Below are 15,613 nucleotides of genomic sequence, written 5' to 3'. Positions count from 1 at the left end.
CCGCCCTCCGGGCCCCCTCCTCCTCCGGCGTCGGCCGCCACCGCCGGCCACTTCTCCTCCTCGGGCCGATGAGCGAGCCCGAGAACGGCTCGATCCGATCTGGTAGATTCCCCCGTTGACTTTTCTCGCGACCCCGAAATTCTTCCAAGTCCTCAGATTTCCTTAGCATCTTGCGATGTTCGTAGCTCCATAACTCCGTGCATGTAGCTCTGATTTGCGCATTTAATATGCCAAATTGTTCGTCTCGCAATGCTCTTCATTTTGTTCAATTGCACAATGTTCATTAGAGGTCATCTTGATGCCCAAATCTCTGTTGGAAGAGGGCTAGTTGCTGTTATTCTCTGGTTCTTATCAGAACTTGGAGATTTGTCATTTTTGTATCATTTATTCTGTGCATTTTTTGAGCATGAGCTCTACACGTGTTTTGAAGTATGCCATGCCATCTTTCCAGTGGTGTAGTCCATGTATTTTTGTGATCCCTGTGGTGACTAGCACAAGCATGCAAAGTAGGCCCCGTCATATTTCTGATTTCAGGGACTTAGTGATTTCTCTAAGTCCTTGTCTGCTGTAATTTTGTTGCCATGTAAACTTGATGCGACAGAGAGATCCATGCATATTTTCGAGATGTTCAGTAAGGATGTTTTGTAGATATAGTTGTAGTTGATCAATTCCTGCAATTGTGTGCAATTATGGAGTGCCATAGAATGACTCAATCTTGCTCTACTTTTGCTAGAAAATATTTCTGGCAGATTCTTAACATGATATGCCATTTTGCCAAGCTTATTGTAGTTGATCCATACATGCTATGCAATTGTTCTTGCCATGGGTAGCTTCATAAACATACCATCTTGCTGTAGGTATGCTTGGTTTGTCATGAATTCCTCTGTAGTGAGTGCATCAAGCTCACAAAGGGGCCTACATATTAATATTTCTGTCATGCTCTGTTTTCTGCCAAGTCTGAAACCTGATAACGAAACTTGCTATGTTTACATGCTTGCCATCATATATTCTGTTCCTTTTTGGCTTATGGTCAGTAAGGGACTTTTGTCATGTGCATTTAGTAGAACACTTCCCTGCCTTGCTTTGCTATATTAAGTTCCTGTAGCATGTTGCTTTCGTACTCCGAACATTGCTACCTGATGCTGTTTTCTGCCATGTCCAGTTTTTCACCGTCTGTGAACCTGTAATCTTTTGCATTTTTGCCATGCTTGTTTGGGCTTGATATGTTGTGAACTAGCCGTAGCTCAGTGTTTATCTTTTGTCAAGCATCTCCTTTAGATTACTGCCATGTCCTTTGTTGCTATGTTGGGGTTCTGTAGCATTGTTACTTGTTGCTTTTTGAGTGCTATCTTGATGTTTATCGCAGATTCGCGTCATTCTTGTTTTGCTTGTCATTTGCAAACCGTGCATCCGTTTCCGGTGATCTTTATATCGATTTCGACTAAAATCATCTCATCTTTCCAGTGGCATGCTTATTTTGCCAAGTTACTGCCATGTTCATCATTTTCCTTCCGGAGCACGCATATGCATCGCATATCATATCTTGCATATCATACATGTTTTGCATCATGTTGCTTGCGCATTTCTCGTTGTTGATTGTGGTTCCGTTTGTTTGTGTTCTTGTCTTGGGTAGAGCCGGGAGACGAGTTCGTGAACGAGGAACCTGTCGAGTACGCTTACGAGGATCAAGCTTTCGACAACTCTGAGAACCTTGCAGGCAAGATGACCACCCCTCGAAATCACTTCTATCTTTGCTATGCTAGTTGTTCGCTCTATTGCCATGCTCGCTACCTATCACTTGCTATATCATGTCTCCCATTTTAGCCATGTCAGCCCTAACCATCCTTTCCTAGCAAACCATTGTTTGGCTAAGTCACCGCTTTTGCTCAGCCCCTCTTATAGCGTTGCTAGTTGTAGGTGAAGTTGAAGTTGTTCCATGTCGGAACATGGATATGTTGGGATATCACAATATCTCTTATTTAATTAATGCATCTATATATATTTGGTAAAGGGTGGAAGGCTCGGCCTTATGCCTGGTGTTTTGTTCCACTCTTGCCACCCTAGTTACTGTTATACCGGGATTATGTTCCTTGAGTTTGCGTTCCTTACGCGGTCGGGTGATTTATGGGAACCCCTTGACAGTTCGCCTTGGATAAAACTCCTCCAGCAAGGCCCAACTTTGGCTTTACCATTTGCTACCTAAGCCTTTTCCCCCGGGTTTTCGCGAGCCCGAGGGTCATCTTATTTTAACCCCCCGGGCCAGTGCTCCTTCGAGTGTTGGTCTGAACTGAGCAGACTGCGGGGCCCCCTCCTGGAAACTCGAGGTCTGGTTTTACTCGTAGGATGTCTCATCCGGTGTGCCCTGAGAACGAGATATGTGCAGCTCCTATCGGGTTTTGTCGGCACATTCGGGTGGCATTGCGGGTCTTGTTTTACCATTGTCGAGATGTCTTGTAAACCGGGATTCCGAGACTGATCGGGTCTTTCCGGGAGAAGGTTTATCCTTCGTTGACCGGGAGAGCTTATGATGGGCTAAGTTGGGACACCCATGCAGGGTATTATCTTTCGAAAGCCGTGCCCGCGGTTATGAGGCAGATGGGAATTTGTTAATGTCCGGTTGTAGATAACTTGTCACTTGACCCAATTAAAATACATCAACTGCGTGTGTAGCCGTGATGGTCGCTTCTCGGCGGTGTCCGGGAAGTGAACACGGTCTGAGTTATGCATGACGTAAGTAGGTGTTCAGGACCTCTTCTTGGTCATTGCTAGATGACGTCCGTTCCGTTGCTTCTCTTCTCGCACTCATTTGCGCAAGTTAGTCACCATATATGCTTTTGTCGTTGCAACTCTACCTCTTTAGACCATCCTTTCCTACTAGCTTAAATAGTCTTGATCTCGCGGGTGTGAGATTGCTGAGTCCCCGTGACTCACAGATTCTACCAAAATAGTTGCAGGTGCCGATGATGCCAGTGTAGATGATGGCGTCGATCTCAAGTGGGAGTTCGACGAGGAACGTGGTCGTTACTATGTGTCTTTTCCTGATGATCAGTAGTGGTGCCCAGTTGGGACGATCGGGGATCTAGCATTTGGGGTTATCTTATTTTCATCTGGATTTTGACCGTAGTCGGTCTATATGATTGTATTTTGGATGATGTATGATGATATTTATGTATTGTGTGAAGTGGCGATTGTAAGCCAACTCTTTATCTGATTCTTGTTCATTACATGGGATTGTGTGAAGATGACCCTTCTTGCGACAAAACCACTATGCGGTTATGCCTCTAAGTCGTGCCTCGACACGTGGGAGATATAGCCGCATCGTGGGCGTTACAAGAAGTTGCTAATCTCTTCAGCAGCTAACTTTCTACAGATACTGCTAATTTATTCCTTATTTGTCTGTGTTTAGAATTCTACTCCTGTTACAAATATTTTCAATCCATGTATGGTGTTGGTTGGCATGATTTGGTGTATATATATATATATATGACTCTTTAATACACGTTTGAATCAATGATTTTAAATAATAAATAAGTAGGTAACAAGAACTGTTCTTTTGGTGATCTGAATATGAATTTGTTTGTTCATTATATATTTTGTTCCAGTCATGTTCCTTTCGATAACATGAAAACCTAAACGGTTGTTAACCGAGCAATCTGACTCCATTAATGTTGTCCGTTATTAACAAAGTACATGTGTCCGTGTCAATGAGTTAAATGACATGATAATGGCCGCCCAGGCAAACCAATCCTGGCGTGTCAAGGCTTCAGGCAAGGTGATCCACTGTCGCTGATGCTATTCATCCTATGTATGGAGCCCCTCTCTGTGCTTTTCCAGTTTACTTCTGAGCATGGCCTTCTAGCTCCCTTGGCTCGATCTGGCATGCAACATCGTGTCTACATGTTTGCGGATGATGTTGTGGTCTTCATCAAGCCAACTGAACTTGAGGCTGCAACCTGCAGCGCGATCTTGACTCTGTTTGGCCAAGCTTCTGGGTTGTCTGTCAATTTGGACAAGAGCTCGGTAGTTCCCATTCGATGTTCTCATGAGGAGATTGAGCTTCTGTCTTCCATGCTGGGATGCCCTTCCGCCGCTTTCCCATGCAAGTACTTGGGTCTGCCATTGACACTCCGGAAGCAAAACACGGTGCAGCTCCAACCGCTAGTGGATCGTGTGGGCGACAGTCTGCCTCTGTGGAAGGCAGCATCTATGCCAAAAAGTGGGCGGCTACTCCTAATCAAATATGTGCTTTGTGCAATCCCAGTCCATTCTATGCTAGCTCTAGATCTACCTGCCAAGACCCTTGCGGCCCTCAACAAAATTTGCCGAGGTTTTCTGTGGTGTGGGAAGAAAGATGCGAGAGGAGGTAACTGTGCTGTCGCCTGGGACGCTGTGTGCACTCCCAAGTGGGCGGGTGGCCTAGGGATCCCGAATCTTCAGTGGCTCAACAAGGCTCTGCGAGCCAGGTGGGCTTGGCTGCAGCGTGCGGATCGATCCCGATCGTGGGCTGAGTTTAACATCCCTGTTCGGGCAGAAGCTCTGGGTATAGTCCATGCGGCAGCACATACTACAATTGGCAATGGAAAAGCTACCCTCTTCTAGGATGCTAGATGGCTCGACGGGTGGAGAATTGAGGAGATTGCACCCACAGTTCATAGCTTGATTCCGGACTAGGTTAAAAGATCAAAGCTTGTTGCCGATGCTCTACCCAATGATAGCTGGGTTCGGGACCTTGTCCCCAACCTCTCGCCCCAAGCTCTGAACGAGTTCATATGGTTGTGGAACCTAATCTCTGGAAGGCAGATCTTGAACGATGTTGAGGATTCACTTTCTTGGTCTTGGGAGAAGGACGGACAGTTCTCTGCTAGATCTGCCTATGCCGCTGGATTCATGGGGCGCGTCGTCTCCCAGACAGCGGCATTCACCTGGAAGTCGAAGGCGCCCTTGTGATGCCACTTTTTCACTTGGCTTGCCCTAAAGAACAGATGTTGGACCTCCGACCGGCTGGCCCGCTGTGGTTTACCTCACCAGGATTCCTGCCCACTTTGCAACTAGGATGACGAAACTATTCAACACCTCCTTGTTGGCAGTGTGTTTGCTAAGCAGGTGTGGCACTGGCTGGGTGACCTCACAAACAGAACTGACTTCGAGCCCCAAGATGTTGAAGGCCTTGGCGATTGGTGCCTCCGTCAGGATCATCCATCTGCCCATCGTAGGTCCACTCGCGCAAAATGCCTACTTGGGATGTGGTGCATTTGGAAGCACCGAAATGATATTGTGTTCAACCGGGCTATCCCGTCACTTGCTGCGGTTTTACTTAGGATTAAGGAGGAGGGCGCTCTCTGGGCTAGGGCTGGCCTTATGAAAGGTAACGTTGTAGGGTTTGAGGTAGAAGACGGAGGGCCGGATCGAGAGTAGTGTCTTGTGTGTTTGGTGGTGTTGGCTAACCCCGCATGTAAATTTGGAATGTAACCATGGACTCGGGACTCTTCCCGCCTTCTTCTTTAATGAATGATACACACACTTGTGCGTATTGGAGAAAAAAGACATGATAATATTTTTGACTTGGAACCTGTTTCTCCATGACAAGAGACTTTTTGCTTTGCCCCTGTGGTGGACTGGCCTCCGTGTCGCTCCTATCCCTTGCACCCAACCACCGCTTCTGCTCCGACCTCTCTCCACCCCACTGCCGCCGATGGCCATGCTGGCTGGAGGGGAGTGGTAGAGGGGTCTTGATCTTGTGCCATATTTACATGGGTTGGGTTTCTTCTCCAAATAAACCGAATCTGGAACCGCTCACGACCCAGGCTCTCGCTAGGGTTCCTCCTCGCCACCTCCCGCCGCCGCAGGCAGTCCTACCGCCCCCGCGCCACCGCCGGCCGCCCGGGCCAGGCCCCACTCCTCCCTCCCCTCCCGGATCCGCCCGTGCGCCGCATCCCAGGGAGGTGGCCGGGGCGGCGCGCCTCCCTCTTATTCCTTGGCAGCCCAACTCTCCTTTCCTCCCCTGCCGCAGCCGGCGGTCGCCCCCGGTGCTATTCCGGGTGGTGTCGGCGGCGGCGGGACTTCCTGTACCCGCGCGCCCATTTCCCCTTCCTGGGGCAGGGGACGGCGGCGGTGTTCCTCGGTTTGGCTACGGTTCGGCGACCCCGCAGCAGTGGCCGGCGGCGGGCGAGGTGTCGGCGCGGCTCCTTGGCAGCGGGGTAGCTTGGTGGTGCGTGGTGGTCGGCGGTGCGCCCCTGGCTCAGATCTGGGCCCTGCGGGCCCCATCTGGGTCCTAGCGGACCGGCTCCTGGCACAGCTTCGTTGTCTTCTGCACGGTGGGGAGCAGCTCAGAGTGGGAGTGGCGACGCCGACGGCATGCCTGTTGCAGCGCGAAGGCGGGAGATTTACAGGCCTATGAGGGCTTGGCCGGGCCGGTGGGCTCACGGGCCTGGTATGCTCTTGCTATTACGTCCGGTCGGCTACCGTCGTTGACGGTGGAGGTTGAGCCCTCCCGTGTGCTGACGGTGTTGTTACCTCTAGTCCCGGCTCATCTTCGGTGTGCAGACCTCACTTCATGGTGCCGTGGTGAGACGGCGTGGAAGGTTCAAGACCATGTTGGCGCAGGGTGGTGGTCGGTTTGGTGGCGGGCTCCGGAGCGCCTGAGGTGAAGGTTGGGATCGGGAGAAATCCAGGTCGGCTTGACCGACACCAACGTGGTGGAGCCTGAGGGTGCCGCCGGACCTTCCTGGAGGGCGTCATGGGCTACCCTTCCTCTCCTCTCATCGCGTACCAGGGGAAAGCCTTGGTAGCAGTGTCGACATCGTCGCATCCCTTCTTGGAGGTGTTGTTTGGTACCGGCGCTTCAGAGTCTAGGAGCTCGGTGGGACATTTCCGATGGGCGCAGTGGTTGCGAGGCGTCTTCATTCTTTTGTTGATCCGGCGTTGTCGTCATTTGTTTCTTTTTTCTTTCTCTTTTGGTTCGTTTGTGCGTGTCTGTGCTGCTTCCGCCCCATCGCCTATCGTTGGTTCTATCAGTTGGTTGCTTTGTAATATTTGTTGCGGCCTTGGTGGCTGGAGCTAAGCCCACTGGAGATGGCTGGTCAACCGTATCTGAGGCCCTGGTCAAGGGTTTCCCTTGAGGTAACCTGGATCTTGCTCTTGCTCCTTTTCCGTTTTTGCTCTTCTAGCCACCACAAGGGAGGAACATGAGATGTGGAAGGATGGAAAGCAAGTGGCGAACGAGCTGAGAGTTTGGTTTTTTTGTCCTCGGTGCTTACCTTTAGTGGTTGTGCGTCAGGGCTATGGTGCCGGCAGAAGCACCTCTCCCTTTAGGGAGGAGCTTGCTCTTGAGATCGACGGTCGCCTTTGGCAGCTTGTTGATGTATATTCTGGTCAAAAGGTGGGTGCTTGGAGTGTTGGTGTACTTTGAAGCAGCCTCCGTTGATTCCTCCCACCGACGAGCCAAAGGGGATGCAGTTTGGGATCAACTTGGTCTGTACAAACCTTCTGTTCGGAAACCCGCCGGTGGTCGTGCTGTGGTAAACCATCATGCCAGGTGGTTTCTTCCCCAACGACGACAGACTCGGTGCCAAAGCCCGTTGCAAGGACTGAATTGCAATCTTGCAACATGATCTAGGGTCCTTTTTGTAAAATTTTGGGATTAGTCTGTAACTTCATTTTCTTGGGGGGTCCCAATGTAAAATGTACTTTCAAGCTTATCTAATGAAAGTATTTGTCTTTCATGACCCCTTTTTTCTCGAGAAACCAGCAGGAGCTTTGCCTATTCATATAGAAGAAAAGAATTGCCCGATTAATTACAGAAAACCAGGCGAAAACTAGATACAATGGGCACGTAACCCCCACCGGCCATCGAACACAGCGGAAAATCTAGCAAGCGCACCACCAATCACGACCAGAACACCATCAAATGCCGATGAAACAAACCCTGCCATATCATGCCGTCGGCGCACCCTCCAACGAGGTAGCCACATTCGGCGTGGCACCCCGATATGCTTCCAGAGAACCACATAAGACACCTTGATCAATTTGCTCATAAAGGTTAATAGAGAAGCAGAGCCAAATAAAGACGGGTAATGCCAAGGGGGATCAATTTGCTCATTTCATACGAGAGGAGCCCGTCTGGATTTTCGTCCTTGATAGGTGCAAGCAGAAACACAACCAAAGATCCAGAAAAAGCTTGGGGGCTATTGACAGTGTCTGATACCAGGGTGGCCTGCCGGTTGGGAGGCCGGTTGCTAGGCCGGGCTCAGGGCCCAGCAGGCTTAGGTGAAGCTAGGGCCCCTCGCTCCGCAGGAAGTTCTCCTTCCATAATGTTCCAATCTTGGCATGCAAGGCAAGATGAACCCCGTCTGATCTGCACCATAGGTCCGTTAGCAAACGTGTAACCCCGGGCCCCGTCATCCTTTATAGGGCGAGGCCAGGGGTAGTTCGAGGCATCTGACATCATAGTCATAGTCTCGAGGGTTACATCTCCGCGCATATTGTAACCCACATCAATCAAAAACCAAAGCTGGAGTAGGTATTAACTCCACGATGAGCACACAAACCTGGGTAAACTCGACGTGTGCGATCCCTTTTGGTACTTTGGTCCTGCGCACCACCCTATCGAGACTGACGGTTTTTAGCACCGTCACGTAGGATGCAGCGGCTGGTGGTCGGGGTACAGTTCACTGCTCGTGTTGCCTTAAGCGGTGCGGGTCTTTTTTCTATCGATTGGATTCTGTTCTCGTGCTGTGATCCTTCGTGACCCTTCCAATGTTCAAAAAAGGAAGTTGTTTTTGACTTGTACTCTAACTAGATGTTTACTAGTACTTATATAATGTTTAATTTTACATTCAACTAGATTATGGTCCATTCGTTGTTGCCTTTTCTGTTATGAATCTGCTTAGTTGTTGGAGATTAAACATTTTTCTAGTTATGTTAACATTTTGTTATGTTGGCTTGAAAATAAAGTTTGAACTATAATTATATCTAAAAGTAGAAAATTAAGTGCTTAGAAACCATCATGTTTCCATGTAAAACCTGCATCAGCAATGTCCACCTCTAGTTTAGCTCAAAGATACAATCTCTCTGCTTTGCATCATATGGGTTTAAGCATGGATAATGACATGTACTGAGCACACGCCATTAGAATGTTAAACTTAGCAAAAACGTCAATTAGTTTCTGGACATTTGACATCCCAAAAACTTTTATTTCGCATTTGGAAAAATCTAAGGGCTCCTTTGATTCAAAGGAATTCTATAGGATTTTTGGAAGATTTGAATGCTTAGAAAATTTTCCTATGTACCATGATTCATAGGATTAGAATCCTTAAGAAATATTCCTATATACCATGATTCCTAGGATTAGAATCCTTAAGAAAATATTCCTATGTACCATGATTCATAGTTTTCTTCGCACTATATTTTGGAGGAAAATTTCCATCCACTCTAACCTATTTGTACTATTACTTTCTCCTATGACATTAGACACTCTTTGATCCAAATTCCCGTGGTTTCCTGAGCCTATAGATTGAAGTGGACATACCACTCCGATCCTATATTTTTCCTATTCCAGCTTTTTGAAATTCCGGTGAATCAAAGAGGCCCTAGGAAGACATGTAGGAACTGCTACATTATGTGGTTAAGCAATTGTTCATGAAACCATACATATTTTCTAGGTGTGCAAACAAAAAAACGTGCTAGGGCCTTTCTGGTATGTAGTATTTAAAAGACACAATTTTTAAAAAAAATTATAGGATCGAAATACCATCTCCACTTGATTCCCTCATGATTGTGTTTGTGCTGAAGTTTGTTTGGTTGCACCATAGAAAAAACAAAGGATTCTTTCCAAAAGGTTTGACATGGTCTGATGATGCACGAGTTTAACCACGTGCTTGACACTGTTCCGATCTTCCACAGTGACGTGAGATCAGACAAAAATTCTTTCTCCTTGCAGCTTCCAATAATAGTATCTACCCGTGCACGACTGATACACGAATAAAGATAATGATCCTCTCAGATTAGCCAGTAGGTATCGATGTGGAGATCAATGCTCTATCACTCATAAATTTTCTTGATGGAAATCATAGAAAATAGACGTGATTGCGTCGCCTGAACTCTGGGCCTTTCTTGACTTCTTTTCTCAAAGTCACGGCAAAAACTAATGTCCCTCTATACATGGCCAAAGCCTAGCTTTTATATGCCATATACTACGCAGCTGGATCGTTTTCTCTCTCAAGAAAACGCAAAGGACCTTTGCGTTTCATTTCATTGAAAAGAAAGAGAGCTAGGAGGTGACTTTATATTGCTAGCGGCCGATCAGTGGACGTCCCAGGATGTGGGCAGAACAACCCTAAGCCCCTGAGCTCCGGCGTTTGCCCAATAGAGGGCCTCATCTTTGATCCTATCTACTAGCAAATCGATCAAGGGCATCGCATTGTCAAAGACGCACACGTTCCTATGTTTCCAAATCATCCATGGAAAGAGCAAAGCGATGGACCTGAGGGCCTTACGATGCGGCATGCTAATGCTAATCTCTTGGGATGCCATGCTAATTTATTTTTACCACTCATTCCCGGACCGCATAATACTCGCATCTGTTCTTTGGCTCCTCTGTAAATTTTATGTAGCACTGTATTTGTATCTGCTCTGACAAGGCACACTATTTTTAGCACCATAGCCTGAATCCTCACATCCTTTGTTGAATCACCTTGAGTGGCAAGATTATTTAACGGTATGTTTGATGTTACCGTGGCTTTATCTGGGCCTCTCTGATTTGAAGGATTTTCATAGGAATTTTGGAGAAACAAAATCCTTAGGAATTCTTCCTATGTTGGTCGTTTGATTCATAGTTTGAGTCCTACATGGTGGGTTTCCTAAGGGTTCCTTTGCACGATATTTCATAAGAATTTTCATTCGCTTAAATCTCTTTGGAAAAACAATTCGTTTTTCCTGTGATGCAATCAAACAAACAAAAATTCTATAGGATTTGAATGTGCATGATGATAACCCACAAGTATAGGGGATTGCAACAGTTTTTTAGGGTATTGTTTCACCCAAATTTATTGATTTGACACAAGGGGAGCCAAAGAATATTTGCAAGTATAAGCAGTTGAGTTTTTAATTCAACCACATCTGGAAAACGAAATATCCGCAGTAAAGTGTTTAGTGGCACAATGGTATGATAGTTTGATAGCAGTGGTAACAGTAGCAATAGTAACAGTAACAATAGGCATTTTGTAATGATTGGAACAACAACAACAACAACAAAAGTAACTTAGCAAAGATCAATATGAAAAAGTGTCAACATTAGATCAATGATAGGTATTTGTGTTGGATGGTATTCATCATATAATAGTCACAACCTAGAGCGATACACAATAGCTCCAATTCATCAATGTAATGTAGGCATGTATTCCGTATATAGTCATACGTGCTTATAATAAGAACTTGCATGACATCTTTTTTCCTACCCTCCCGTGGCAGCGGGGTCCATAAGGACATCTAAGGTATTAAGACTTCCTTTTAATAGAGAACCAGAACAAAGCATTAACACATAGTGAATACAAGAACTTCTCAAACTACGATAATCACCGGAAAGAATCGCAATTATTGTCACCTTGGGGCATGTGGATCATAAATATAATAGGTGCTTATCACTTGCAAGATAGGATAAAAACTCAAAGATATTCATGAAAACATAAAGGGTTCAAATATGAAATTATGGCACTCGGGCCCTAGTGACAAGCATTAAGCATGGCATAGTCATAGCAACATCAATCTCAGAATATAGTGGATACTAGGGATCAACCCTTAACAAATTGACTTGATTACATGACAAATCTCAGCCAACCCATCATCATCCAGCAAGCCTACGAAGGAATTACTCACTCCTGGTGGTGAGCATCATGAAATTGGTGATGAAGAAGGTTTGGTGATGATGATGGCGACGTATCCCCTTCTCCGGAGCCCCAAACGAACTCCAGATCTGCCCTCTCGATGAAGAACAGGAGGTGGCGGCGGTTCCGTATTGTAAAAGGCGATGAAACTTCTTCTTTTTTTCTTCTAGAAAAGGAATTTATAGGCTTAAGATTAGGGTCATCGGATCCACGTGGGCCACACAAGGCATCATGGCGCGCCTAGGGGGTGGTCGTGCCTTGTTGCCTTGTGGGCAACTGGTCGGCCCCTCTCCGATGGATCTCCGCCCTAGTATTTTTTTATATTCCATAAAAAATCTCCAAAAAGTTTCATCCAATTCCAAGAACTTTTATTTCTGCACAAAAAACAACACCATTGTAGTTCTGCTAAAAATAATGTCAGTCTGTGTTAGTTTCATTCAAATCTTGCAAATTAGAGTCCAAAACAAGAGCAAAAGTGTTTGGAAACGTAGATATGACGAAGACGTATCACATGACACTAGAATCATGCGTTTTCCTATCCCTGTGTTTTTAAAACCCTGTGAATTAAAGAAGCCCTTGTAAACTTTCGTATGAAATGCCATGTAAAGGAATCCTTAGGAAAAAATTCATATAGAGTTTAGTCCTACAAATCAAACAACTCACATTGGAAAATTTCTAAGGATTCCTGCCCTCTTAAACGTGTGTGAATATCTTTTGAATCAAAGCAAATAATTCCTATTTTGGACCCTCTTTATTTTTGCGTAGGTCACAAATGAAAAATATTTTTTAATGATTTCTGCAAGGTGGTAGTGTGTTTCGACATGTACATTCATAATTCTTTCTTAAATTTTGAAACTTTGAAACACACTTTTGGAATATCCTAGATATAAGATGACCATGTTCTCTTAACCTAATTGCACTAACAATCATAAAGCAAAGTCATGCACGATATGCTAAAGAAACAAATCTCAGCATGCTATTGGTACTAAATCACATCATTAACAATCTGTTGCACACCCCAGCATGGTGTGTAATGTGTCATAGAACAAGCTCTAAATGTTTCATTCCTTCTTATTCAGTAGAAATGTTGGTGTGATATTCAATAAGTTTATTTTGGTCAGAACAGTTTGATCAGATCAAAATCTTATATTGATGCAGTGGCGCTCGTGCTGTAGTGCTGGCTGCTACAATTATCTGCTCAAAGTTGTTTGACTGCCACCTCATGATTTGGTGGTTCAGTTGAGGTGTTAAACTTTTTCAATTAGTTAGATTATCAATGCAAAAATCTGAGAAATCACATATTATCAACACCACCATACCTTTGTTCATTTAGTACATTTGCAATTCAGCAGAATTTAAGGCTGAAATGATCTAAGCTTGTGGTTTTTGCAATTTTCTCGTATCTTTCTTTCTTTCTTAAGTGAGACATACATCTCTTATGCAAATTTTCAGGATACTGAATGCATTCGCTAAGGTCCTCTGAAGCCAAACATTCCCTCGATCAACAGGTACTTGAAATACTTATGTATTTTTCTCCTTGACTAGATGATAAACGTTGTGTCAACAGTAGAACATCACAATATAGCTTTAGTATTATTAGGGACTAAAATACCGTAATGTGGTGCACCAACATTAATATGCATCTCCCGGGGTTCTCGCATATTTTCATATGCTCTACTATGAATCTCTTGGGAATATTTTGAATGCAGAAGTACAAATAACTTCAAAACGGTGCATGAGGTCATATCTTGTTTTGGCAAGCAAGAGTTGAACAATTTTTGTTAATAGTTACACTTTGTGTTGCATTAAATAACATCTTTGCCATATCCAAAGCTGTTATTAATGTGGTGGATTTTATTGTTATGTATCCTGTTTAAGTGAATTTGAAGAGCTAGAAGCAGCACCTGGTTTGGTTGAAGGTCCCCTAGAATTGCCACCTTCGAATATCATACCAACTACTAACCATGCACAAGAGGACCCCTAGTCTGCATTCTTCACTGTATCAAAACTACCAAGATTTTTCTCTTATTTTACTTGTATTATGACCAGCTTATCTGAATTACAACTTAACTTCATTCGGATTTAATTTTGTTGTGTAATTTCTTGACTATAGCATCTCTGATTCGGTTTTTGTGGTTAAATGTGAATTCCTAGGAACATACTGTTGCGAACGTCCGTGGTACCTCTGGTATAGTAGTTGAAGGACAGCCAAATCAATCTTTTGGGGCTACTACTTTATCTTCACACACCAAGTATAGCTGCATCGCAGCCTCCAGCCTTGCATCATTTGCTTCTTTCACAACCCTTAGTTTCTGGGATACCCTATGATGTTCATGGCGGCACTGATGCTACAACAAGGTCCACAAACCATGTAAATCCATCACTTTTCTCAGCATTGATGTCTTCGCAGATAGTGGCTAGCAATAGTTCTGGAGCACCAACTGCGCCATGTCAACATCCTCGTAGCACTCAACAACCACAAAGTGCTCCTTTGCTTCGGGCCTTCCCATTACCTACCACTTCGCCTTCGCCACCATATGGGACTCCATTACTTCAGCCATTTCCACCACCAAATCCATCTCCATCTCTTGCATCAGCACCAGTCTACAACCCACAACTGTCCAGAGACAAAGTCAGGGATGCATTACTGAGGCTCGTTGCGGTATGTTATTCTGTCGACTTTTAGTGTTAAAATTCTCTGTATGCATTCACCTGACCGACGTTTCTTGGATCGGCGAATTGTTTTTTCTTGAATGATGTTAGCTTCAATTGTAGCTCATTACAAGCTTCAAGTCAAACCAGAATTTTAAACCTCTCGTTATAAGTCTAGAAACATGGATCTTATTTTTTCTTTTTGTTTGGTTTTATTCTATTTATTCACTAAGCACATTTCTGCATCCCATAAGTATGATTTTCTTGTTTCTTCCAGAACGGTGATTTCATCGATTTAGTATACCAGGAGATCACGAAGGGAAATAATGGATCTTGAAGGGAGAGCAGCCCCCCCTCAATCCTGGTTCATTATTTTGACATTTGTCTTTTCTCAGGCCTGTGATTCAGTTTGTAGAAGACATGCTAATGTGATTTATTGGTGAACTACGTAATATGTGACTATCTCCAACCTGACATGTAGTCAGAGTACCGGTGGAAGGTTATTTACTCATCTCTCCCTCTTACACCTTTCTTCTTGAATTTATAACTAGAGGCGCCAACTTTATTGATTCGACACAACATTTTTTAAAACTTCACTGATTTAACACAATAGTTTTTTTCCGAGAGTATGCCTAGGCGTACCATAGCTTTATAGAAGACATAATTGTAAGTACCAGAAAGGCACCACTCATTGCAAACAACGAGCGTAGCAAGAATAGCACACCAACAACGACCATACAAAACTACAAAGCAAAAGCGCTAACAACACCACGTCTTGACCCATGCCGAGCACCTTCATAGACCAACCGCTCCCCCTGAACTTCGCTTGTCGACGCACCATCCACCCTAAATGCCTAAGAGAAGGTGGCAAGTGAATGGTAGGACTTGATCTGATCCGAGGGAGACATCGTCTTGGATGCAGCAGCTACGCTGTGCATAGCGCCATCGAGGATCAAATTAGGACCATGATGAACACCGGAGGAGAGCGACGAGGAACCAAGCCGCGTCCCCAAACATGATGCTCCCAGTAGAGGAGCGGCGTGGAAAACGCTACCATTGTGCCGATCCGATCGAATCACGGC

The 15,613-nt window shown here is 45.1% G+C and overlaps 1 pseudogene; it reads left to right on the top strand.

The window, feature by feature from the left end:
• LOC123055757 (mRNA-decapping enzyme-like protein) overlaps positions 1 to 14,868 on the top strand; it is a 23,089-nt pseudogene extending 8,221 nt beyond the window's left edge.
• The last annotated feature ends 745 nt before the right edge of the window (positions 14,869 to 15,613 follow it).

The sequence above is a fragment of the Triticum aestivum genome, chromosome 2D, assembly GCF_018294505.1.
Source record: "Triticum aestivum cultivar Chinese Spring chromosome 2D, IWGSC CS RefSeq v2.1, whole genome shotgun sequence".
In the NCBI taxonomy this organism is placed as follows: Eukaryota; Viridiplantae; Streptophyta; class Magnoliopsida; order Poales; family Poaceae; genus Triticum; species Triticum aestivum.
Note: the sequence above shows the minus strand (reverse complement) of the source record. Positions and strands in the feature narration are given on the sequence as shown.